This window comes from Microplitis mediator, chromosome 2 (assembly GCF_029852145.1).
Source record: "Microplitis mediator isolate UGA2020A chromosome 2, iyMicMedi2.1, whole genome shotgun sequence".
Taxonomy (NCBI): domain Eukaryota; kingdom Metazoa; phylum Arthropoda; class Insecta; order Hymenoptera; family Braconidae; genus Microplitis; species Microplitis mediator.
Window position 1 is genome coordinate 11,942,081 of NC_079970.1, and position 26,059 is coordinate 11,968,139.

The following is a 26,059-nucleotide window of genomic DNA, read 5'->3' on the forward strand; positions in this document are numbered from 1 at the left end:
GTATCAATTCACTTGTAATATTCGTATATTCTATATACGTTCTGTAAATCTTACAATCATTTCTGGCAATTAACTTGCAAGGTTATATTTCTTATTGTCTATTAGTTAATGATTATAAATAAAAGTAAGTCTATTGAAAATACTATACGTTACCGGCGATATACTCGTGATAGTAATATTAAAGTTAAGTAATAAAGTTAGTGTGTAAGCGGCGTTATTCCACGTGGATATCTAACGATCGAAACAGGACCAATTTCATTGTATTCTGCGGAAACTTTTCTGTAAGTAATTGAATTTTGATAAGATTGACAATAAACGGGCATAATTTCTAAGTAAATTTTTTACATTATACCTCGTCTGTGTCCTATCTACATCCTAAAATCCTGGTAAGAGTATTAAATAAACCAAAAGTATTTTTAGTTAAGTCATACATAATAATTAGAAAGCTATAAGAATAATCTATAATTTATAATTAATAAGCCGTGAGGTAAGTTGATAAGTTTCTCTACATATGTTGCCGAGTTTGAACAAGTGCGGGTCCTTACTTTGCAAAAATCTTAGCCCATTGCTCTGTCCTAGCATAATAAAAAATTCGTAGAGGCCAGCCTAAGCCAGAGTTCAACACGCTAATTCTGGTGGCTGCTGGTAAAAATCGCAAGGAGAAAAAGCGATTTGTCTCAACTGGCGCTCGAACAGGGACTTTGCAGTAGTTCCAACGGGCAACGATAAATCTTATTAATTTTTCTCACGGCTTTGCGTTAAAAATTTTATAAAAATTTCCAGTAACAATTTTAAAGAATTTTGAAAAAATATACTTTTCTACATTCATCATTTCATTACATGTTATCATTCATTACCAGCATCTAATTTCACAAAATACTTAATTATTTCAAAATTTCTTTTGTTTAGTATAAATTATATCAAATAATATTTGTCATAGTAATTTTGTGTGCCGGTTCGTTCCTATAGAAATTTCGTTGTTCTTCGACCTTGAGCGTACACTAGCCACACGCGTTGTAGTACGAAACTTTAGTGTTTATTTCCTTTACAGTTTACTTGACACGAAAAACGCAAAATGAATACTTAACATTTTTAAATAAAATGTTGTTCGTATATTTTCTCAGTGCAGTAAATAACTTCATTTGTAACACAAAAGATTATTATATTCGTCTCCAGTTTGAAATGAAATATCTTTTGCTCGACAAAATTCTCTTCAAAAATAAAATAAGCACCTCATTACTTGTAAATAAAATCTTTGCAGTAATAAATAAACATCTATTAGTCAGCAGGAATTTTAATAACCAAAATAAATTATTAATTTGCTATATTTAATAAATAAATAAATCTTTACAGCTTTGAAATAAAATTTCATTGTGACAATTCTCGATAAAATAAATCCATCGTAGAAAATTTTAATCTCTTGATTACAGTCATTACTACTAAAAGATATCAGTCATAATATTAATAAATTAATAATTATTCCTGCAAAGATTATACTTTTGATTTGAACCAAGTATGACATTGTCCCGCAAAAATGATACAGAGAACGCTGACCTCTCGACCACTTCCTTCGGTCAACCTGGATAATAATCTCGAGAATCTTCAACAGTTTTCAACGACATCAAGCTCATCGATACCAAGCACTAGCGCAATAGAGGAACTTGCTGCTTTCATACAGACTCATGACGTACATAACAGTACGTTATGCACCCAAAGTCAACAATTTAACAATAATAATAATATTTTTACCACTAGTGTGAACGGTCACGGTAGTTTTCACTCTTACAATGTTAGTAGGGTTCTTCCAACAACTGAGTTGTCACAAAACACAACTTCTGTCGCCTTCCTACAGAACGTTGTCTCTCACCTGCAAACAGAAAATGAAGCACTGCGAGTTGAACGTCAACATCTGGCAATTAGCTTGCAATCTTTAGGCGATCTGTTCGCAACATTGTAAATAACCTGATAGAAATATTTTTTCTATTATTATTTTTATTATTTACAGTCGGACAACCTAGACGGAAATCTAAAAGGGTAACCTTGGTTTGGTAGGGGGGATGAAGACAATGTGAATTGGTTTCGTCGTCCTCAGCCTTGCGATTCCCGCTTTTCTCCGTCTCGTTGAAATTGTGCGTCATAGTGCCGGGGTCACATGAAGAGTCTTTACGTCGACGCATGTCCGTAAGGGTGAAGTGGGGACAGAGCTCACCGGCAGGTCCTAGACCCTGAATTATCGGTCAATCACTTCGATCCTGGATCAATTAGCGCACAGAAGTTTCTGTAGTAATTATTCAGTATCAATTCACTTGTAATATTCGCATATTTAATACACGTTCTGTAAATATTATAATCATTTCTGGAAATTAACTTGCAAGGTTATATTTCTTATCGTTTATTAGTTAATGATTATAAATAAGAGTAAGTCTATTGAAAATACTATACGTTACCGGCGATATACTCGTGATAGTAGTATTAAAGTTAAGTAATAAAGTTAGTGTGTAAGCGGCGTTATTCCACGTGGATATCCAACGGTCGAAACAGGACCAATTTCATTGTATTCCGCGGAAACTTTACTGTAAGTAATTAAATTTTGTTACGAATGCCAATAAACTTGCATAATTTTCTAAGTAAATCGTTTAAATGATACTTCGTCTGTGTCCTACCTATATCCTAAAATACTGGTAAGAGTATTAAATAAACCAAAAGTATTATTAGTTAAGTCATACATAATAATTAGAAAGCTATAAGAATAATCTATAATTTATAATTAATAAGTCGTGAGGTAAGTTAGTAAGTTTCTCTACATACGTTGCCGAGTTTGAACAAGTGCAGGTTCTTACTTTGCAAAAATCTGAGCCCATTGCTCTGTCCCAGCATAATGAAAAATTCGTAGAGGCCAGCCTAAGCCAGGGTTCAACCCGCTAATTCTGGTGGCTGCTGGTACGAATCGCAAAGAGAAAAACACTGCGAATCCAAGTGTTTTATTTTAAAACACTTTAAGCGTTTAAATACTTGTAGTCACCAACTAAACACCAAGTAAACATTTTAAACGTCTAATTTTAACGCACATAAAGTGTTTTAGATAATAAGGCACCTTAAGTGTTTAGGCATCAATACACTCTATAAGTGTTTAGTATCATTAATTAATAATATAAATATTTTTAAAATAAAAATAACAATTTTTCCATTGAAGTACAATCAATGATTTTTATAATAATATTTGGAATACTAAAAATAATAGTTGCTTTTGAATAAAAGTCGTCATTGATTGTTGTCATATCCTGATATCATATTTTTATTATCAGAAGATTCAGAAAATTATTGCATCACACATTCAGCATAAAAGTAGAAATGGAATTTAGTACAAAATATAAATATATTTGTATTTTTGTCAATAAAAAAAGTTTTAAAAAATGTTTACACTTGAAAAAAATTAGAAACCATAGAAGTAACTTTAAAATAACTGGTTATTTATTGAGTTATTAAAATCATTCAGAATCTAAAAATATACAGTATAATTCAAATAATTAATTGCAATAAAATAATAAAAGAACTAGAAAAAGATCGGCAACACGTTTGATAAAAATTAGTTAAAATTTAAAAAATTAAATAAATAAATATTTATCTTCTTCCATTAGTATAACATAAATTTTGTTATATTGTTCGAATTTAATATTCAATAATTGATAAAAAATATTCAATTTAGAGAGTAATAAATATATATTATATATGTACTTTATACAAAATATTATTAGATTATTCATTTTAAATATTTATTGTTTTAATTTAATATTCGATTGTAATTTTTATCACAAATTTTATGTCACATTTATTGATTTATTTTTTTAATATTAAAGAATCAATAATAAATATTTAAAATTTATAATTTAATGATATTTAGTAGAAATTAGATTAAATAATAATTTATATCAATAAATAATACAAATGGATAGTTAACCTCAATTATATTGGAGCACTTGAAAAAGTATATAAGTACAATTTTCTTCACTAATATTTACAAATAAGTACTAAATAATATTCATCAAAATGTTCAATTTGAATCACTATAGTGATTCAGTATACTGAATATAATTACTAAGCACATATACGATTCGCATTTTTAAAACACGTGTTGTGTATGTAGCAACTTCAACATTTAGTTTTCGTGTAACCCCTGTGCGCGCGCATCGTAAAGATGTGGGTCATACATTAACATATATGATAGTAAATTTAGTAATATATGGCCTCATATATTGTATATATTGTATATACATGAACAGTAGGGTGGCCAAAAAAGTGACTATTTTTTAATTTCCCGCTAAGAAAACCGTCGATTTTCGAAAAATTGGGAAGTTATTGTTTTCACCCCAATTTGCGAAAATTGAAATTTCATCAGATGTTGACATTTTGAGGTCCTACGAAGCTATTCTGACTATTTTCAGAATGATGTCCAAGTGTCTGTATGTATGTATGTGTGTATGTGTGTGTGTGTGTGTGTGTGTGTGTGTGTGTGTGTGTGTGTGTGTGTGTGTGTGTGTGTGTGTGTGTGTGTGTGTGTGTGTGTGTGTGTGTGTGTGTTTGTATGTGTGTACGTATGTGTGTGACCGGTCTATAAATTTTTAACTAATGAACCGATTTGGATGGTTAAGGCGGCAATCGAAAGAGCTTGTTGGCCATCAACTTTTTTGAAAATTTCAGATCATTTGATCAAGTAGACTCGATAATTCTGGCGAATTACGAAAAAAATTTTTTTTTTTTATAGTTTTTTATTGATTTCTTAGAAACGAGTTATACGATCAACTTCAAAATCTATTTAGCTCTAGAACGTGATAAAACGCGTCGATTGCCGCCTACCATCTCAATCAGAATATTCGTTAGAGAGTTATCGCGGGAGAAAGAAATGGTAAAAAACGATTTTTTGCGAATATCTTCGAAACAACTGTACCAAACAATTTCAAAATTTTATCAGCTCCAGAACTCAATAAAAGACGCCGATTGCCGCCTTAACCATCATCGGTCGATTCGTTCCTGAGATATCGTGGGAGAAAGAAATGCTAAAATCGGTTTTTTTTCGAAAACAATGGCACACAAAAGTATTTTTGAACTCGAGGAGCTCGAAACCAGCGGGAAGTTTTGGGGCTGGCCCGCAGGGTCAACCGATAGACAGATTTTTTTTTCTTTAGGTACCGTGAAAATATTGTTTGAGATGATGAAAAAAAAATTCTATTAAAATTTGAGCTCTTAATATTAATATTAAGAGGTGCCTATTTGCAATTTCCATTTCCCATTTAAATAACATGGGAAAAACAACTTTTATTTTTTTATTTTTCTAGCTCGGCATTTGCACGTCATTTAAATGACTCCACAGAATATTTTTGTAGAGAGTTTAACGCTCTACAAAAAAGGTCTCTTATTATTTTTTGATAAACCCATCCATTCAAAAGTTATCGGAGCTGGAAGTCAAATCTATAATAAATTTCCAGATCTTTTTACTATGCCAGCAAAACTATAAGACTTATCAAAAAATGTCGTAGGATCTTTTTTATGGACAATTTTATTACCTACAAATTATTCCCAATGTTCATTTAAATTCCGCATTGTTTTCTAGTTATTTTTATTTTAATCTTAAGTTCTCAGAATAGAGGAGAAGACTATTATTTTTACGAGTTAGGCGTTGAAATGAAAATAACGAGAAAACAACGCGATATTTCAAAGAACTTCATCGAAAATAATTTGTAGGAAATAAAATTGTCGGTAAAAAAAATCATATGATATTTTTTGATAAGTCTGATAGTTTTACTGAAAAAGTAAAAAGATCTGGAAATTTGTTATAGATTTGACTTCCAGCTCCGATAACTTTCGAATGGATTGATTTATCAGAAAATGATAGGAGACCTTTTTTGTAGAGCGTTAAATTCTCTACAAGAACGTGTTATGGACTCATTCATCTGACATGCGAATGCCAAGCTAGAAAAATAAAAAATGAAATTTTTTTTCCCATGATATTTAAATGGGAAATATTTTTTTGAGCCACGGTTTTTGCGGAATCATAAGAAAAATGTCGAGATAATTTTTTACAAATTCTTTAGTTTTGTTTTTTAGGTCTACGGGGCCGGGGAAATTTTTTTCGAAAAATCCAATTCATGACTCGTTTAGAAAATTTAATCAGCAACAATTTGCTTTTTTTTGTTTCTCTGTACGACAATTTACTGCAGAGATATCAGCCTTCAAATGAAAAAGGATTCTTTTGTCTTTGATTATTGATATCTCAGCAAATAATGGTCGCACAGTAATTTAAAGGATAGTTCAAGAAACTTGAATAAATTCTTTACGAGCTCCATTTTCGATTTTAAAAAAAAAATTTTTTTTCATCCTTGATATCCATTTGAATAACCCTTAAAAAATGGCCATTTCCTGGTTTTTTAGTCGACTCTTCGCTACTCTGGGAAAATCGATTAAAAAAATAATGTTGCCAGGTAATTTTAAAGCTTAATGTACCCCTAAAAACTCTGGAAATTTTCAGAGTGATCCATTGAACCGTTTGTCCGGGTCGATTGCCTAAAGTTTCACAGAACAATTAAAAGAACAAGTTTTGTTTCTTAATCTGTGTACTCATTACCAAAATGAAAAAGTTAATTTTTTTCGGATTTTCTTGCATTTTTGCGTTAATTATTCAGTAAATGTAAGGTAAAGCGAAAAAAAAAATAAAATTTCCGAGAAACGAAAAAAAAAACTGAATAAAACGTCAAAAAAAAAAGTGGAAAAATTCTTGTTTTATCTCGTTTTTCGGAATTTTTTTTTTTTCTTTTGAGATTTGCATGTTTTGAGAAGGTTTTTATGTTTAGGTTTCCACTATACTTAAATGGTGTATTACCGTGCGATGGACGGTGTGGCTCAATAAGTTATAGATCAAATTGAACGAAATATAGTATAGGGCCGGATAGCTCAACTGGTAGAGCACTCGGCGCGATACCGAATTGGTCTGGGTTCGATTTCCAGTTCGGGCTATCTATATTTTTCTCAATTTATCTATAAATTGTCTTATTGAGAAGGTTATTTGCATGTTTGCATATTTAGGTTTGCATGAGAAAAAAACCAAAAAAGGATACTCAAAGACAAAAGGATCCTTTTTCAGTTGAAGGCTGATATCTCAGCAGTCAATTGTCGTACAGAAAAACAAAAAAAGGAAATTGTAGATGAATAAATTTCCTAAACGAGCCAGGAATTCGTTTTTTTGAAAAAACTTTTCCCGGCCCCGTAGACCTAATAAACAAAACCATAAAAGGCCCGAGGGGTATAAGCATGGTGAATTTGCCCCCGAAAGGTATCGGCTTGATACTGCGGGGATTTTTAGGTACTAATAAGATATTAAGATCCTGAGAGTTTCAGCTTTTGAAACCAATCGGTCTTCGAGAAAAAGCCAAATATGTAAAAATCAGATAAAATGAATATTCTCAGAGACTATTTTATCGATTGACTTATACTCGGGATATGTTTCGGGGGTCGATAGTAGCTCCTCGGAAAAAAATTGGGAGCTTGATCGGTCGACAGCAACCTCAAAAAAAATGACTTTTTAGTTTTAATTTCGACTTTTCACGATGTTACGGTTCTGGTACAATTATGAAATAATTTTTTTTGGATTTCTCATCCAATTTCCTATAGACTTAAGTGCTTTTAAAATTTTTAAAAAAGGTACGGCATGTAGAAAAAAAAATTAAAAACCACTTTTTAAGCAAATATTTACTTTATTTACATGTTTAAAGTGTGAATCATTATTTTTCTAGTTTGTATATGTTCTTGAATGTTATTTGCGAAAATAATCTCTGCATCAGCAGTTAAATTTTGTCATATCATATAATATCAACTAAAATATTATAAACATTATACACATATAAAACAAGAAATAGATTTTAGTTTGTAAATTATAAATACATAACAGCAAATGAAAGATATACTTGAGGAAAAAAATGTATAATCATATTTTATCAGTCTTCATCACTATCCTCTTCAATCACAGGTGAAATACTGTCTATCAAATAATTTTCTAAGTATTTCAGCAGGCCTTAAAATCTTTGTTAAATATCTCCCGTGTGATAGGAACCAATTGATAGGAACCAGTGAAAAAAATACGCAGATCATTTTTTGTCATTTCTGGAAAGTCTTCAAGAGTTTTAGATGAAATTGTTTGAAACGGCAATTTTTTTCGCTGCCAGTCATTTTTTCGAACGTCTTCAGCTAACGTATTTACTACATTATTTTGCGATTTCATTGTTTCGATGACTTCATCCGAAAACTCTGAGTCGGAAGTAAGACGCTTACTATACATATTGAAACAGGCTGTTTTCTATTTAGCAAAAATGCTTGATGAAACAGGTAATCTCACTATTCAATATGTGAAAGAACAGTCAAATATACTCAAAATTCAAGTTCAATCCAGACACATTAATAGAAAGGTTTATAGATGTTTTATTGAGTATAAAAAAAATGCTATTGGTCCAAAAAGCATATTGAGGCATAGTTGTGAGTGTGCAAATGGTCTGAGAACAATTGGATGTTGCTCTCATGTTGCTGCTGTTGTTTACTATTTATCACACGGGAGATATTTAACAAAGATTTTAAGGCCTGCTGAAATACTTAGCAAATTATTTGATAGACAGTATTTCACCTGTGATTGAAGAGGATAGTGATGAAGACTGATAAAATATGATTATACATTTTTTTCCTCAAGTATATCTTTCATTTGGTGTTATGTATTTATAATTTACAAACTAAAATCTATTTCCTGTTTTATATGTGTATAATGTTTATAATATTTTAGTTGATATTATATGATATGACAAAATTTAACTGCTGATGCAGAGATTATTTTCGCAAATAACATTCAAGAACATATACAAACTAGAAAAATAATGATTCACACTTTAAACATGTAAATAAAGTAAATATTTGCTTAAAAAGTGGTTTTTATTTTTTTTTCTATATGGCGTACCTTTTTTAAAAATTTTAAAAGCACTTAAGTCTATAGGAAATTGGATGAGGAATCCAAAAAAAAATTATTTCATAATTGTACCAGAACCGTAACATCGTGGAAAGTCGAAATTAAAACTAAAAAGTCATTTTTTTCGAGGTTGTTGTCGACCGATCAAGCTCCCAATTTTTTTCCGAGGAGCTACTATCGACCCCCGAAACATATCCCGAGTATAAGTCAATCGATAAAATAGTCTCTGAGAATATTCATTTTATCTGATTTTTACATATTTGGCTTTTTCTCGAAGACCGATTGGTTTCAAAAGCTGAAACTCTCAGGATCTTAATATCTTATTAGTACCTAAAAATCCCCACAGTATCAAGCCGATACCTTTCGGGGGCAAATTCACCATGCTTATACCCCTAGGGCCTTTACAAAAATTCTGTCTTGACCTTTTTCTTATGATTCCCCTCGCGGACTCGGGATTACTCCGAAATCATGGTGAAATTTCGGTGAAATCATAGTGAAATGACAGTGAAATCACTGTAACTTTGTGCCATTTGCTTACTGTGTGATAATTATCATCCGATGGTAATTTTATGATGATTTCACCATCGATTCATAGTAGAATCACAATAGCATAACAGTCAATTTCCAGTAGTATAGCTGTAAGTTGACAGTATTATTACTGTGTATTTACAGTGATTTCACTATCAGTTTATGCTGGATCTGCAGTGCTTCAGTCATGCTTTCTCAGTAATAATACCGTGATCATACAGTGATTTCACAGCAGTCTTACTATAGATTCTTCGTGAAATCACAATAATATCGCTGTGAATTGACAGTAATATTACTGTGATTTCTTAATCATTTAATCCTGGATCTGCTTAGTTTTCATCGAGATTTAGGGGCAATATTGAGATCCTATATTTATTGATACAAAGATAATAATAATAAAATTAATAATAATATTATAATAGCAACAATAATCCTAATCTTGGTTTTTCAATAAATAATTTTTCTTGTTTAAAAAAATTGTTTAGTATCCATCCCTTTGTACGACTTCATGTAATTCCTCTGGAGGATTAAATGCTATTTTTTTACCCTCGGTAAAGAAGGAATTTTATTTTTTTTTAACGCATGATGGGACTCGAACTGCCGACCCTTCGATTGAGAGTAGCTTAAGTCATGTACTTTAGCCCGCTCGGCCACCACACGCATTCGGAACTATATATTTAATCTGTTACTTCATGCTATTCAATACTATATATACTCAAGACTAAGCTATAAGAAAAATTATTTTATTAAATACTATAAAATTAAAAGAATTCGATATTTATCAAAAAAAAATTTTTGCCTTCATTTGTAAATCATCAAGTTTTCTTAATTTAAGAATATTTTATTTTAAATTATGATAAATAATAAATATTTACTATTGAAATTTATACAGTTTTAAAAAAAAAGTTATTCAATTTTTTTATTTATTTATTTTTTTTCATAATTCTGAAGAATTTTACCGTCTTAAGCTTTTATAAAATTAACTAAATTAGATAATTACAGATAAAATTTCGCTCGGAAATTCCTAAAATAGCTAAATTTATAATAATTAAAATACATTTGTGCCCTAATATTTGCTAAACTTACAAATAATTATAGGAGCATTTATGAAATAATTGATATTATTTTTTTTTTAATTCCATTTCTATCGATTAATGACATTAAAAATTCAAATTTTGATTTTGAAATTGGATTAATGATAGATATACCGTATCAGATCACTATCAAAGTAGAGTGAAATCATGGAGAAAACACTAATAATTTGCTGTGAAAGTATCATAGAGTCACAGTGCTAATACTACTAGGTTGTCATGGGATCACGGTAAATTCATGGTTAAACCACTATGAACTGACTGTGAAACTATTGTAAAGTCACAGAGTTAACACTATCAAATTACTATGGAATCACAGTGAATTCGTAGTGAAATCACGATAAACTGACTGTGAACCCATGATAAAGTCTCAGTGTTACCATTGTTGGGTTACCATAAATCGATAGCTGATCGACAGTATAATTATCATGAAAGTATGGTAATTTAATTCTAAACCTACAAAAGAATCACAAGTGAAATCACTATGGAACTACCATAAAATTACTGTAAAATTACTATATAACCAGAGTGACGAAATGGCACAAAACGACTGTGAATTCACTATGAAATTACCATCAATACACAGTAAACTTACGGTAAAATTGATTTCACTGTGATTTCACTGTGATTTCACAGTAACCCCGAATCCGCGAGGGTCCGCAAAAACCGTGGCTCAAAAAAATATTTTGCTGGAAAATCTGTAACCTAAAGATTTCAAGCATCAATTCGCTTTTTTTGTTTTTTCGATACGATCATTTTTCACGAAAAGTACAGCCTTCCAAAATCACTAGAAAATTTATAAAATTTTTTTGTTCCTTTAATTTTTTGGATAAGTGTATAAGCTAATATGTATTACCAACTTATAAAATTTTAAGTCTAAAAGGTTTATTCCAAGCCTATATCATGTTTTAAATCTAAAAAAGTTTAATTAAGTTTATTATAGTCAGAGTTGTAGGTTGACATCCCCTGATTGAAACGCAAACTTACATATAAACATCTATGGTCAAATCTACTTAATATGTACTGAGATATCTTTTCTTTCTTCATTAATCTGGACCTTTATTTTCTTTCCTGAGTTAAACTGAGAAATTGAATGTTCATTTTGCTGATTAAAAAAATATTTGTATTATATATTTTTAAGTATATTATCCGATATATAATCCACTATTATGGAAAAATATGATGAAAATTATTTTTGTTTTATAACAGTTACTATACTTTAAAATATATCTCTCGATTATATTTCGTTATATTGGAATTTATAACCGACAAATTATATTTTGAAAATATGCAATGCTCTATAATAAATTATATGTTATCTTCTATAGCTTATGTTATACGAAAAAAAGATACCTTCAAGTTATATGAGAATTATATTCAAACATGCATAAATTTTTGCGTTTTATGTAATTATATATTTTCGTATATAAAATATAAATATACATTTTTTTCATGCGGGCTTGCTCAACTAGCCGCAACTAAGGCAACAAAGTAAAAGTAGAATCATAAAAAGATGACAAAAGTTAAAAATAAATAACCACATATAATCAAAAAAGCTATGATTAAGGGGGGGGGGGGGGTTGGGTTTTAAAGGTGGAAAAAAAAAATATTTTTGTGATTTTTTCCCGGCGAGATGAGTTATACACTTATCCAAAAAATTAAAGGAACAAGAAAATTTTATAAATTTTTTAGTGATTTTTGGAAGGCTGTATTTTCGTGAAAAATGATCGCATCGAAAAAATAAAAAAAGCAAATTCAAGCTTGAAATCTCTAGTTTGAAGATCTTTCAGCAAAATATTTTTTTGAGCCACGGTTTTTGCGGAATCATAAGAAAAAAGTCGAGACAAAATTTTTCTAAATTTTTTGGTTTTGTTTTTTAGGTCTACGGGGCCGGGAAAAATTTTTTCAAAAAAACGAATTCATGGCTCGTTTAGGAAATTTATTCAGCTACAATTTACTTTTTTTTGTTTCTCTGTACGACAATTTGCTGCTGAGATATCAGCCTTTAAATGAAAAAGGAGCCTTTTGTCTTTGATTATTGATATCTCAGCAAGTAATGGTCACACAGTAATTTAAAGGGCAGTTTAATAAACTTGAATAAATTCCCTACAAGCTCCATTTTCGATTTTTTCAAAAAAAATTTTTTTCCATCCTTGATATCCATTTGAAAAACCCACAAAAAATGGCCATTTTCTGGTTTTTTAGTCAACTCATCGCTACTCTGCAAATATTGATAAAAAAAATAATGTTGCCAGGTAATTTTACAGCTTAATGTACCCCCAAAAACCCTAGAAATTTTCAGATAGATCCATTGAACCGTTTGTTCTGTCCGATTGCTCAAAGTTTTGCAAAACAATTAAAGGAACAAGTTTTGTTCCTTAAATTGTGTAATCATTACCAAAATGAAAAAATTAATTTTTTTCGGATTTTCTGCCATTCTTGCGTCAGTGATTCAGTAAATGTAAGGTAAAGAGGAAAAAAAAAAAATTTTTTCCGAAAAACGAGACCAAACAAGAATTTTTTTACATTTTTTTTTTTTTACGTTTCATTCGGGAGGTAATTTTTTTTTTTTTTTTCGAAAAAAAAAAAATTTTTTCCGAAAAAAAAAAAATTTTTTCCGAAAAACAAAAAAAAAAATTACCTCCCGAATGAAACGTAAAAAAAAAAAAATGTAAAAAAATTCTTGTTTGGTCTCGTTTTTTGGAAAATTTTTTTTTTTTCCTCTTTACCTTACATTTACTGAATAACTGACGCAAGAATGACAGAAAATCCGAAAAAAATTAATTTTTTCATTTTGGTAATGATTACACAATTTAAGGAACAAAACTTGTTCCTTTAATTGTTTTGCAAAACTTTGAGCAATCGGACAGAACAAACGGTTCAATGGATCAATCTGAAAATTTCTAGGGTTTTTGGGGGTACATTAAGCTGTAAAATTACCTGGCAACATTATTTTTTTTATCAATATTTGCAGAGTAGCGATGAGTTGACTAAAAAACCAGAAAATGGCCATTTTTTGTGGGTTTTTCAAATGGATATCAAGGATGGAAAAAAATTTTTATTTGAAAAAATCGAAAATGGAGCTTGTAGGGAATTTATTCAAGTTGATTAAACTGCCCTTTAAATTACTGTGTGACCATTACTTGCTGAGATATCAATAATCAAAGACAAAAGGCTCCTTTTTCATTTAAAGGCTGATATCTCAGCAGCAAATTGTCGTACAGAGAAACAAAAAAAAGCAAATTGTAGCTGAACAAATTTCCTAAACGAGCCATGAATTCGTTTTTTTGAAAAAATTTTTCCCGGCCCCGTAGACCTAAAAAACAAAACCAAAAAATTTAGAAAAATTTTGTCTCGACTTTTTTCTTATGATTCCGCAAAAACCGTGGCTCAAAAAAATATTTTGCTGGAAGATCTTCAAACTAGAGATTTCAAGCTTGAATTTGCTTTTTTTATTTTTTCGATGCGATCATTTTTCACGAAAATACAGCCTTCCAAAAATCACTAAAAAATTTATAAAATTTTCTTGTTCCTTTAATTTTTTGGATAAGTGTATAAACTTTCATTAAACTTAATCACATATTATTGTACAACTTTTAAAAAATATCAGAAACAATTTTCATCGAAAAATATTGATTAATAAGCCGGTGACGTTGAATCTCCGGTGGCGCCTCGAAAAAAGTCGTTTTGCGGTGAACATCATAACTCGTTACCAAATCATCGGAAAAAAAAAATTGATATTCATTTTAAAGTTGATGTATCTCTCGAGGTAACCACAAAGAGTTTTTTTTTAACTTCCCGCTTAGAAAATTGTAAATTTTCAAAAATTCGGGAAGTTATGGGTTTTGGTCCGATTTACGAAAATCGAATTTTTATCAGATGTCGACGTTTTAAGGTCCTAGGAAGCTATTCTAAATAATTTTACGATGATGTCCGAGTGTATGTATGTCTGTATGTACGTACGTACGTACGTATGTAAATACCTGTATCTTTTGAACGGGTGAACCGATTTTGAACTTTCCGATTTCGAAAGTGTCATTCGACGCGGCTTGTCAATATCTTGAAGCTGAGAAAAAATTGAGCTTGATCGGTAGGGCTCGATCACAGATATTCCAAAAATAAAATTTTTTGAAAAGTGTTTTTTTTGGATAACTTTTAATGTGCTCGATGGATTGATTCCAAAATGGACTGGGCTCTAGAGCTTTATAAGCTGCATCAAATGCTACCTCAACCATCAAAATCCGTTCATTCGTTCAAGAGAAACCGCTGTCGAAACAATTAAAAACAAAAAATTTTTTTTATTTTCTTCGAAATATCTCAAAAACGACTTGATAAATCGAATTCAAAATTCGATCAGCTTGAGAACTTGATAAAACGCGTCGATTGCCACCTCAACCGCCTCAATCGGTTGATTCGTTTGAGAGATATCGTTGGAGAAAAAATGGTGAAAAACTATTTTTTTCGAAACGAACGGCATCCAAAAGTATTTTCAAGCTCGAAGAGCTCGAAAATGTACTCACGACAAAGTTTTCGAGCTCAAGGAGCTCGAAAACAGCGGGAAGTTTTAGGGCTGGCCCGCAGAGTCAACCGATAGACAGATTTTTTTTTCGATTTTTTGCAGCACTTGGAAGTGACAAACGCGATTTTAGCTAAAAAAAATAGAAAAAATGAAAAACAAAAAAAAAAACTCTTCGTGGTTACTTGTTGATTTATGTGAAGAAGTAATGTTCAAATTTTCAAAAGGATCGGTTCAGTACATTTTGAGTTATGATGTTTACGGACTCAAAAAATAACGTCTTCAGGAAAATCCATTTAAAGTTTTTTATTTGTGAAAATTTGAAATAAACTATCAATAAAAGAATATGAATTTTTATACTTATATTGAGTCATCAGTTTACATCCTTTAAAAGACACACAGCCGGAGAAAGGGATTCGGAAGAACAAAGAAAATTGCACCTGATTTCTACTAGGGGGATGTAGAGGCAGGTCGGGCAGGTATAAAAATCAGGTATCACGGCTGGTCATTTGAAACGCTGTAACTCCTTTAGTTTTACTCGGATTGATTTAAAATTTGAACACAACATTCTCGACATATTGTTCATTCAGAAAAAAAATAAAGAAACAATTTTTTAAAAATAATTTTAAAACCCTACCCCCCCCCCCTTAAGTTATCTTCCAATACTTACGAAAGAAGTAGTTTCATACGAGTGTAGGAGAAAAATTCTGAAGACCCGTTTTTTTACGCATCAAAAAAACACAGCATTCTGTTAATTAGTCTGAGCATCGGATGGCAATTAATAATCGTGTAATGTGTTCTCCTCCCGTAACCCTTTCTATCCACCACTTAAAATTTTGTTGTAAGGTGCTTAATTTTCTAGATATTTCGAGTGCACAAATTGCCCCCATGATCAATTCAAAGAGCTCGAAAACGTGAGTGTGAATACGTTTTCAAGCTCTTCTAGCTCGGAAATACACTTGCATGTAATTGTTTTTTTAAGAGCATTTCAAGCTAAAATAAGTTACGTTTGATGTTAAAGTTTAAAAATCAATGAATTAGATATCCTCAATAAACAAGCATTTTTCCAAGTTTTATTTCCAATAAGGTTCAATAAAATAAATGTATTCAGGCAGAAATCAATATAAGTGATCAAAATTAAAATTTTAATGAGTTTTGACTCAGAATGTAGCGTTAATATATAAAATATCCCAAAAAAATATGAAAAACGGTCTTCAAAAAAATTTTTTTCGATAATATGATTTGAACTAAAGAACGAGTTACATTACGTTATGTGATCGAAAAAAACCATAAAGACGGACAGTTGGCATGATTATAAATTCATTTCAGTACATTATGTGATGATTTATTCGGAAAAAGTAACATAAATAGTTATTTTCGATACGTATGCGGAATAATAGGGATTCTGACGGCTTGAAGTGACGTCACGAGTTTGAGGCTATGGGCGCTTTCCTATCAAGTCCGGATATAGTACGAAGTCTTGATGAGAATGTATCCATAGCCTCAAACGCGTGCCTGCACTTCAAGTCTGTCAGGGTTCCTACCTTTGAGCATAAAGTATCGAACAAAATTTTTTGTCATATCAACGGCGGAAGTTGAATTTGAGAGAGAAACAGTTAAAAATGTTTTAAGTCGTGTAGGAATGTAGAGACAGATAGAGAGAGAGAGAGAAGTTACTTTTCGATACAAGTTCGAGGAAAGTTAAGCAAACTATAGATTGCCGGAAATCGTTTAGTTGGCGCCCTCTGCATGTTGCTTGAAAATCCAACTTTCGCGGTTGATATGACAAAAATGTTATTTTTCAAACATCTCGACGACCATATCTTTTGAACTAATCAATTGATTTCGATGTTTAATGAGCCAACCGACGAGTTTTATTGAGTTCTAGAAGGGTGCCACAACCTGCGCCAAACGAAGGTTACGGGAAACGCACACTTGCATCAAAAGTAAGAGTGTGTAACGGCACGTATGAATAAGCGAAATACAGATGAAAGTTACGTTCGAAGAAACGTAGGAATGACGGACGTGATCGATGTATAATGTCCGTTCCGATGAACGCAATCTCTGAATAAAGTTCCCTTCGATAAACCAAACGTTTGGTTAAGGTAAGATTTGTAGAAACGGAGGAATGGAGAATGAGATGTTTGTAGAAACGGAGGAATGGAGAACGAGACATGTGGACAGCGTGCGAGATGGTTAACGTGTTACGTTCTGATTGGTGGTTTGGCGCTGGCGTGGTTGAGCGATTGATTTAAAATGGACGTATAGGAACTTATGTATAATTATAATAATTTTTATAAATGGAAAGGACAGTCACCGGTAAATGGTTGTAATAATCGGCTGTCTTAACATGACGGCGTGCAGGCTGGGACATAACAAACGTGAGGTTTGTCATGAGTGACGTATGTTTCAAAAATTACTTGACAATACCAACCGTTTTCCCCCAAGCCGCCCAACTTTGATTTGGCTTGAATAATTAGTGTGCTATATGGCTTGGGGATAGTAGAAAATCTTACAGGGGACGAACGAAACAAGCGGATAATTGCTTGTTGGGAACCCGATAGAAACAAGTGGAGTGGCCCTTTACATAGGGTATGGGGAGAACTTGCGTCCCACCACTAATCGACGCAAGAAGTTCACCAGAGCTGAAGTCTGGTACCATGGGGATCCATTCCAAGCCCCACTTCGACCAGAGTCTCTCTATTTCCTGAGATGGGAGGAGTGTATGGGTCCAAATGAGGTCGGTCTCGTGGTGGTTGTTGGTGAGACACCCACATGCAATGCATGCCTAATGGGTAAGTTAATGTGAGCTTATGCTCATATTTCGCTTTTATAATATATGGTGGACTCAGTATATACAATAGGGATTTCGCAGCGCGAGTATGCCCAAAAGGGCGAGGTATCGGCCTCCCGTCAAACGGAGGTGCGCTTAACGGCCCCGTTACATTAATTAATTAATACCAACCGTTAAATTCACTGAATTCAGTTGGTATAATAGACTGCGATGATGATAAAAAATTACGAAACTGGTCTTCAAGAATTTTAAACCTAACCAATCGTAATAAGTACATAATGTTTATTTGGTTGTATTAAATATTTTCTTATTAATTCATGATACAAACGATGGTGATTTAATAATTTATGACAGCGTGTTTAGCTTGCCAAGTCTGGTCGCACCTAATTATTATAGACGAATATTAGGGTGCCACTGGAAATGGACTCGGCCTTCCCGAACCGGATGTTAATTTAAATTTATTTAGAAATCAGGGTCGTTGTAAATTTTTACTTTGTGAGAGAGGAGAGGAATATTGAACAGGCTGGAATAAATTTAAATAAATTTATTGAAAACTTTAATTTCAATTCTTATAAATTAAGCACCGTGCTTTATTTTTATTTACCCTTTTTATGACAAACTAAACTTATGACAAACTAATTGGCGTCCCCTGGACGTTTACTTATGACAAACTAAATTTTTACCTCGTCGCCCGGACGGAACCTTATGACAAACTAATGCGTCCCCTGGACGTTTTCCCTTACACCCACACACACCCACGTAATAAAACAACCGTCCCCTGGACGTTAAACCTTATTAAAACTGTCCCCTGGACATTAAATTTTATAAAAATTATTAAATCGTCCCCAGGACGTTAACTAAAATTTTATCAAAAACTCATCCCCTGGATGTAATATAATTTTTTTCTTAATTGTTCACCGGATCAAAATCACATACGTCTTTTTATCTTAACACTAAATTGACTCTATTAATAAATTGACTCTATTTTTATTCAGTAAATTTTTCACTCAATTTTTATGACTCGAATTTTACTTCAATACTTAATATAAATTTTTCACTTTACTTGTCATATGATTATTCACCTTACTCTCCAATTTTATTTATTAATTTATTAATTAATAATTACTATTAACCAAACATTAATTAACTTTTTCACGTATAAAATGTTTACCAATACAATTTTCACTAATTGATTCGCCACAGTTACTATTTATTAATAAGTTTTAATTTATATTTTTTTTCACTGATAATTTCCACATTTAAATTTGTTTCACTCCCAAAATAATCCGTTTCTTAATTTTACTCAATGTCTAATTTATCACAATTTTAGCGTCCTTTTGAACTTTTATTTATTTAGATATTTTATTTAATTTACTTAAAATTAATTTATAATTAAGTAACGACTAGAATTAAATTACGATTTGACTAGAAATTCGGCCATTGAGTTGGCGTCACTCAGGTCCTGAATTTTACTGACGGATTCGAGTTATTTACTTATTTATGAATTAATTCGGCCACTGGAATATATTCCGGCTTAAATTAATTTTTCTGACGTTACTGAATAATTTATTTAATTAATATTTCACGCGGGAAAATTATTTTAATTCGGCCAAAGTACCTGTAGTAAAATAATTCTGAATTACAGAAAAAAATGGCGGATCACGGCGCGACAACTTTCGAGAACACAAGACGCGTATTTGTAATGGCCAACGGCCTTCAACTACAAACTAATTATACCAAAGCCGACGGAAAGATATTAAGTAAATTAATTATACATAAATTCAGCCATTGGAATATAAATTCCAGCCTAAACTCTATTTATAATTTACCTCTAGATTGTTTAGCAGCAACTGATGAATTCTCTGCTGTGGTCTGCTGCTGGATATTCGTCACTTTCCTCATCCTTGGGCTTTAGTTGATAAAACTTTTGCCGTTCTCGTGTGTAGTTTCTCGCTTTCTTTGTTCGCCCTCCGTTAAAAAATTATAAATATCTAACCTGTCAATGAACGGTGCGTATTAGAATATAATTTACTTATTATTTTAAACAAAATTATCGGCCAAAGGTCCTGATAAATAATTTTAATAATTTATCGCCTCATTCCACGTGAAGCAGACGTAAGCGTGTATAATTACCTCAAGTGTTTTTGGTCTCCCCGCTTTCGTCTTCTGGACAATTCTGACTCGTTCCACGTTCCGTTGACACATTTCTAATCTCGTTCCACCATTTTCGGTTCACTCCTAGAAACTTAGTCTAAGGGAGTGGCGAATGCTCGGGCCTCGGGGATCGTGCGACACCCGGTGACTAGTCGCGTCACTAACTCGCAACTTGCGAGGTCGTTGGCCGGTTACCGGCGGGAAACGAAATTCAAATTCAATTTATTAAATTCCCAGGGAATTCTGATTCACCCTGTTACACATTAAAAATTACATTGTATTTCTAATGATAAGGTTCAAAGTAAAAATATTTTTACTTAATAATAATTAATTAACTTCAACTACAAGAGTTTTTCAAAGTTCCAAAGAATTGCACCGTAGAAATGAAAAATTAGATTAAAAACAAACATTAAGTAACGTAATATTAAAAAAGCTCGAATTTTTCAAAAACATAATGTTCCTTTAGGAAACCATGAGTACATTATTATATTAATGTATTATTTAACGTTATATGAACGATTATTGTGATGTAATGCTTTCTATCAAAAGTGATTAAATAAAATTTTTTTATCTACCATCAATACTTTCATTCCATTCTATTTTGAAAGTTACCAAAATTTTATGTGTTTGAAAATAACTAAATATAAAAGGACCTGCTACTTTATTCTTTTAATATAAAGCATCACATTCCAATAATCGTTAATAAAAATTTCAACAACACATTAATAGAATTTTGTCCTCATGGTTTCCTATAGAAATACTGTGCTTTTAAAAAATGAAATCTAACTAATTATATTGAATATCGATAAGCCAGTAAATGACCCATTTGTTAGTAACAAACGGGGAGAAACCGTGAGAATTAAGTATTTTCAATAAATAGTAGAATAGATCAACCGAGACTATATGCATTATCTCAAATGGCTCTTCGAGCTCGAAAATACTTTTGTATGCCGTTGTTTTCGAAAAGAAAGGTTTTTTACCATTTTATTCTCTAACGATATCTCTCATACGAATTGACCGATTGAGACGGTTAAGGTTGCAATCGACGCGTTTTCTGAGTTCTAAAGCTGATCACATTTTGGAATTGATTTATCAAGCCGTTTTCGAGATATTGAAAAAAAAACTAAAAAAAAAATTTTTTTATTTCCTTCGACAATGGTTTCTCTTGAACGATTATACAGATTTTAATGGTTAAGGTGGCATTCGATGCGACTTATGAAGTTTTAGAGTTGATTAGATTTTGGAATCAATCCAACAAGAACGTTACAACTTATCCAAAAAAAAAACATTTTTGAAAAAATTCTATTATTGAAATATCTCCGAACGCACCCTACCGATCATACTCAATTTTTTACAACTTTCAGACATTGAGAAGCCGCGTCGAATGTCACCTTGACGATCAAAATTGGTTCATGCGTTCGAAGTTACAGATATTTTTTTTACATACGTACGTACGTACATACATACATACACTCGGACATCATCTTGAAATAAGTCAGAATAGCTTCCTAGAACCTCAAACTGTCAAGATCTCTTAGAAATTCGATTTTCGAAAATCAGACCGAAAACAATGGCTTCCCGAATTTTTGAAAATTTCCAATTTTCTTAGCAGAAAGTTGAAAATTATTATATTTGTACGCAAGTTCCTCTACGTCAATCTTAAATCCACCGCTCAACCATGCCAGCGTCAAACCACCAACCAGGACGTAACACGTTAACCGTTTCGTATGTGTTCACATGTCACATTCTTCATTCCTTCGTTAATACAAATGTCTCGTTCTCCATTCCTTCGTTTTTACAAACATCTCATTCTATATTCCTCCGTTTCTACAAATGTTTCGTTTTCTGTTCTTCCGTTTCTACAAATCTTACTTCAACCAAACGTTTGGTTCAATGAAGGGAACTTTATTCACAGATTAAGTTCATCAGAACGTACATTATACATCCATCACGTCCTTCATTCTTACGTTTCTTCGGACGTAACTTTCATCTGTCGTTCGTGTATATATACGTGTTGTTACACACTCTCACTTTTGATGCAAGTGTGCGTTTCACGTAACTTCCGTTAGGCACAGATTGTGGCACCCTTTTAGAGCCGTTTAGATGTACGGATTGATCAGATGTGTCACTTTCAAGATAATTAAAAAAAAACGTTTTTCACCATTTCTTTCTCGAACATTATCTCTTGAACAAATCAACCGATTGAGATGTTCAAGGCGGAAATCGAAACGTTTTATTGAGTTCTAGCGCTGATTAGATTTTGGAATTCATCGACTAAGCTGTTTTTAAAATATTTACAAAAAACTGAAAATAAATTTTTTTTTCGTATTTCTTCTATATCTTAGAGTCGATTGAATCGATCGATCTGAAATTTTCAGGAAAGTTGACGGCCAACAAACTCTTCCGATTACGACTAGAACCATCTCAATCGGTTTATTTATTAAAAAGATATGGAGAGTTCACATTTATACACACACACGCGCGCACACACACACACATGCAGACACTTGGAGATCATTCTGAAAATAGTCAGAATAGTTTCTTAGAACCTCAAAACGTTGAAAACTGATGAAAACTCGGTTTTCGAAAATTGGGGTAAAAACAATAACTTCCCAAATTCTAGAAAATTTACAATTTTCTTAGCGGAAAATTAAAAAATAATGATTAATAATCAAATAAACACAAATAATTATAGAATAGACTAAAGAAATAATAATTATCCGATGCACAAAACTGTAAAATTCTCAAAATACCGATTGGATGTTACCATTTGATATTCGAAGGAATTCCCGCATACAAGTCTTTAGCAATATACTAAATCCACTTACGTGTATGTTATATTTAATACATGTCTTAGGTAATAATAATGAATAATATCCCAAACAGCAAATAAAGAAAACTAATCCGTATCAGCCAGAATAATGCGAGCCGGTATCACTTGTCACAATCTCGTGTGTATTTCCTCGAATAATGCACACCTAAACAAAAACGATAATAATTATTCCATTCGAATAATTATTCAACAACACCAACAAACGAAAGAAAAATATTCGCTAATGAACGCAAACAATTATTCACTCGAATATTTATCAAACGACAGCAAAAAAAAGAAAGTCTTTCAATTAACAACTACGTTCATTGAATTATGACGCAGTCACCACTGCAAAATTACGTATAGTCATTGATTCGAAATAAATATAAGAATAAGTTTGGCTAGATTTATTCGACGAGAAAAGAGAGACAACTTACTTACCGTTGATGTTTAAACTCAGTTTGGTCTCTTTCTCCACGTGGTCTGCAATCCTTACCGGCTCGACTTCCTCGTGTCCAAAGTTAGTAACTTCACGTCAACCTTGCCATTTCACTAGCCGATCACGGCTACAACTCACTCTGATTCACGGAAATATTCAAATTAATCATATCAAGTAAACTTTAATTAAAACACACTTGGCAATAAATTTCTCGTAACAAAATACTCTGAACACGAGTTGGCTACCTCGTAGCACGATCCAGAATGGCGGCATGGCATTATTTTTTATTAATTTCTATCCTTGGTACATGTAGTATCTGTCAGATGGCTCTTCGAGCTCGAAAGTACTTTTGTATGCCATTGTTTTCGAAAATAACCGTTTTTTAGTATTTCTTTCTCCCATGATATCTCGCGAACAAATTAACCGATTTTGATGGTCGAGGCAGCAATCGTCGTGTTTTATTAGGTTCTAGAGCTGAACAGATTTTGAAATCGATCGTATAAGTCGTTTCTGAGAAATCAATAAAAAACTGAAGAAAATAACAATTTTTAACTTCCCGCTAAGAAAATTGTAAATTTTCGAAAATTCGAAAAGTTATTGTTTTCATCCCGATTTTCGAAAATCGAGTTTTCATCAGATGTCGACGATTTGAGGTCCTAGGAAGCTATTCTGACTATATTCAGAATGATGTCCAAATGTCTATATGTATGTGTGTGTGAATGGTCTATTACTTTTTAACTAATGAACCAATTTGGATAGTTAAGGTGAGAATCGAAAGAGCTTGTTGGCCATCAACTTTCCTAGAAATTTCAGATCATTTGATCTAGTAGACTCGTGAATATTTGCGAATTACTAATAAATTAAATGTTTTTTTGTTTTTTATTTTCTTTAGAAATTTGTTGTTTTTATTTTAATATATATGAATGAAATTTCATTCATATATTCTTAGATTGGTGTTTTATTTTATTTTATAATGAATTCACTGGCATACCAATCCCATTCAAATATTTTATTCGTAATATTTTGCTAGCCCCTCGGTGCTAGCATCTTCAGACTTCCTAGTTAATTTACATGTTTTATTACAATTTATACTTAAAAAATTAAATAGTATTAAATTATAAACTTACAATATTGAACGTGGAAATTTTTTTATATAAATATGAAATTATTATTTTAATTTAAATACAATTTTATTAATTATAAATCTGGAATCAACATATATTAATTTAGAAAAGAACGTGTCTTATAGAGGTTATTTTATTATTTTATCCTATTTTGTACCTTATTTTATGTGAAATAGTTATGCGAATAATTTTTTTCTTCTTTTTCTTTTTCATTTTGACTAAGTAATTTATATTTTATAATTTTTAACTATTGTTTTTTTATTGTTATATATACGACATAAGTTATAATGTTGTACCTTCAACAATTGCTGTTATAATGTGATATTTTTTAGTTAGCTTGTAATTATCGGTAATTTTTTTTTAGAAAGTTATAAGCCGCGTCGAAAGCAACCTCAACCATCTCAATCAGTTAATGCGTTTGAGAGATATCGTTGGAGAAAGAAATGGTGAAAAACGGGTTTTTCCAAATATCTTTGAAACGGCTGAACCGATCGATTCCAAATTTAAATCAGCTCAAGAATTCAAGAAAATGCGCCGATTGCCGCCTCAAACGTGAATATCGGTGAAATAGTTCAAAAGACATCGGTGCTGAAAAATTAAACAAATAACATAAAATGTTATTTTTTTGAAACAAATCAAAATATAATGTGCTGAAATGGGTTTAAAATCATCCTAACTCTTTCTCTTCATTGTCTCTTTCGATCATTATATAATGTCATCTAACTTGTTCTTTAGTTCAAATCATATTGTCAGCAAAAAATTAAAAAAATCCAGCTTGGAATATTTTTCTCGGATGTTTCATATATTATTACTCTGTTATTTCTCTGACCTACGTCAAAACGCATCTAAATCTCAATTTTGATGACTGGCGTTGATTTCTGCCTCAATACATTTATTTCATTGAACATAATCATGAATAAAAATTTAAAAAACCGTTTCTTCATTAATGATTTTCGATTCTTAACTTTTCAAACTCTGGCATAACGCGTAACTTGTTATAGCTTAAAAAGCTCATAAAACAACAATTGCATATAATAGCGTTTTCGAGCTCGGAGAGCTCGAAATATATTCACACTAATGTTTTCAAGCTCTTTGAGCACGAAAACAGCGGGAAGTTTTGGGGCTGGCCCGCAGGGCTAACCGACACCCAGATTTTTTTTTCGTAACTCACCAATATTTTCAAGTCTACTTAATTAAATAATCTGAAATTAGCAAAAAAGTGGGTGGCCAACAAGCTCTTTCGATTGCCACCTTAACCATCCAAATCGGTTCATTAGTTAAAAAGTTATAGACCGGTCACATACATACATACATACATACATACATACATACATACATACATACATACATACAATCAGATAATCCGTTTAAGAAATATCGTCGTCGGAATGATAAATGTTAAATTTATATCTGCTTTTTTCTTTGAATAACATCATAATTACTGAACAAAATTGCTCAAAACTAATATGCTCTTCTCATAAGCTAGTGGACGTGACTGCCCCAAAATCGTCATTTTCACTCGTATCACGATATAATTACACGATAGAGATACAACGTATCATGTAAATACTTATTTTTGAGCTAATTATTGAACATAATTGTG

General features: G+C 31.6%; 2 protein-coding genes across 15 annotated transcripts in view; one reads left to right on the plus strand and one right to left on the minus strand.

Annotated features, from left to right (window-relative positions):
- LOC130663030 (uncharacterized) overlaps window positions 1-26,059 on the minus strand; it is a 275,606-nt gene that overhangs the window by 164,129 nt on the left and 85,418 nt on the right. For 7 of the 13 annotated variants that reach the window (XR_008989144.1, XR_008989146.1, XR_008989145.1 and 4 more), the window contains exons 4-7: window positions 23,578-25,044; window positions 23,335-23,471; window positions 20,061-20,334; window positions 19,757-19,923 (exon numbers count right to left, since the gene is read on the minus strand). The exons of 3 other annotated variants lie outside the window; for them this stretch is intronic. The gene's annotated coding sequence lies outside the window, so the exon portion shown is untranslated. Of the gene's footprint in view, window positions 1-1,867; window positions 1,963-2,039; window positions 2,279-2,447; window positions 2,574-19,756; window positions 19,924-20,060; window positions 20,335-23,334; window positions 23,472-23,577; window positions 25,045-26,059 lie in introns of all 13 variants that reach the window. 3 more of the 13 variants (XM_057462067.1, XM_057462066.1, XM_057462073.1) reach the window with 2 other exon arrangements.
- The window catches only part of LOC130663028 (dual specificity protein kinase splB-like), a 528,032-nt gene that overhangs the window by 141,984 nt on the left and 359,989 nt on the right, over window positions 1-26,059 (plus strand). The gene's annotated exons all lie outside the window — the stretch shown is intronic.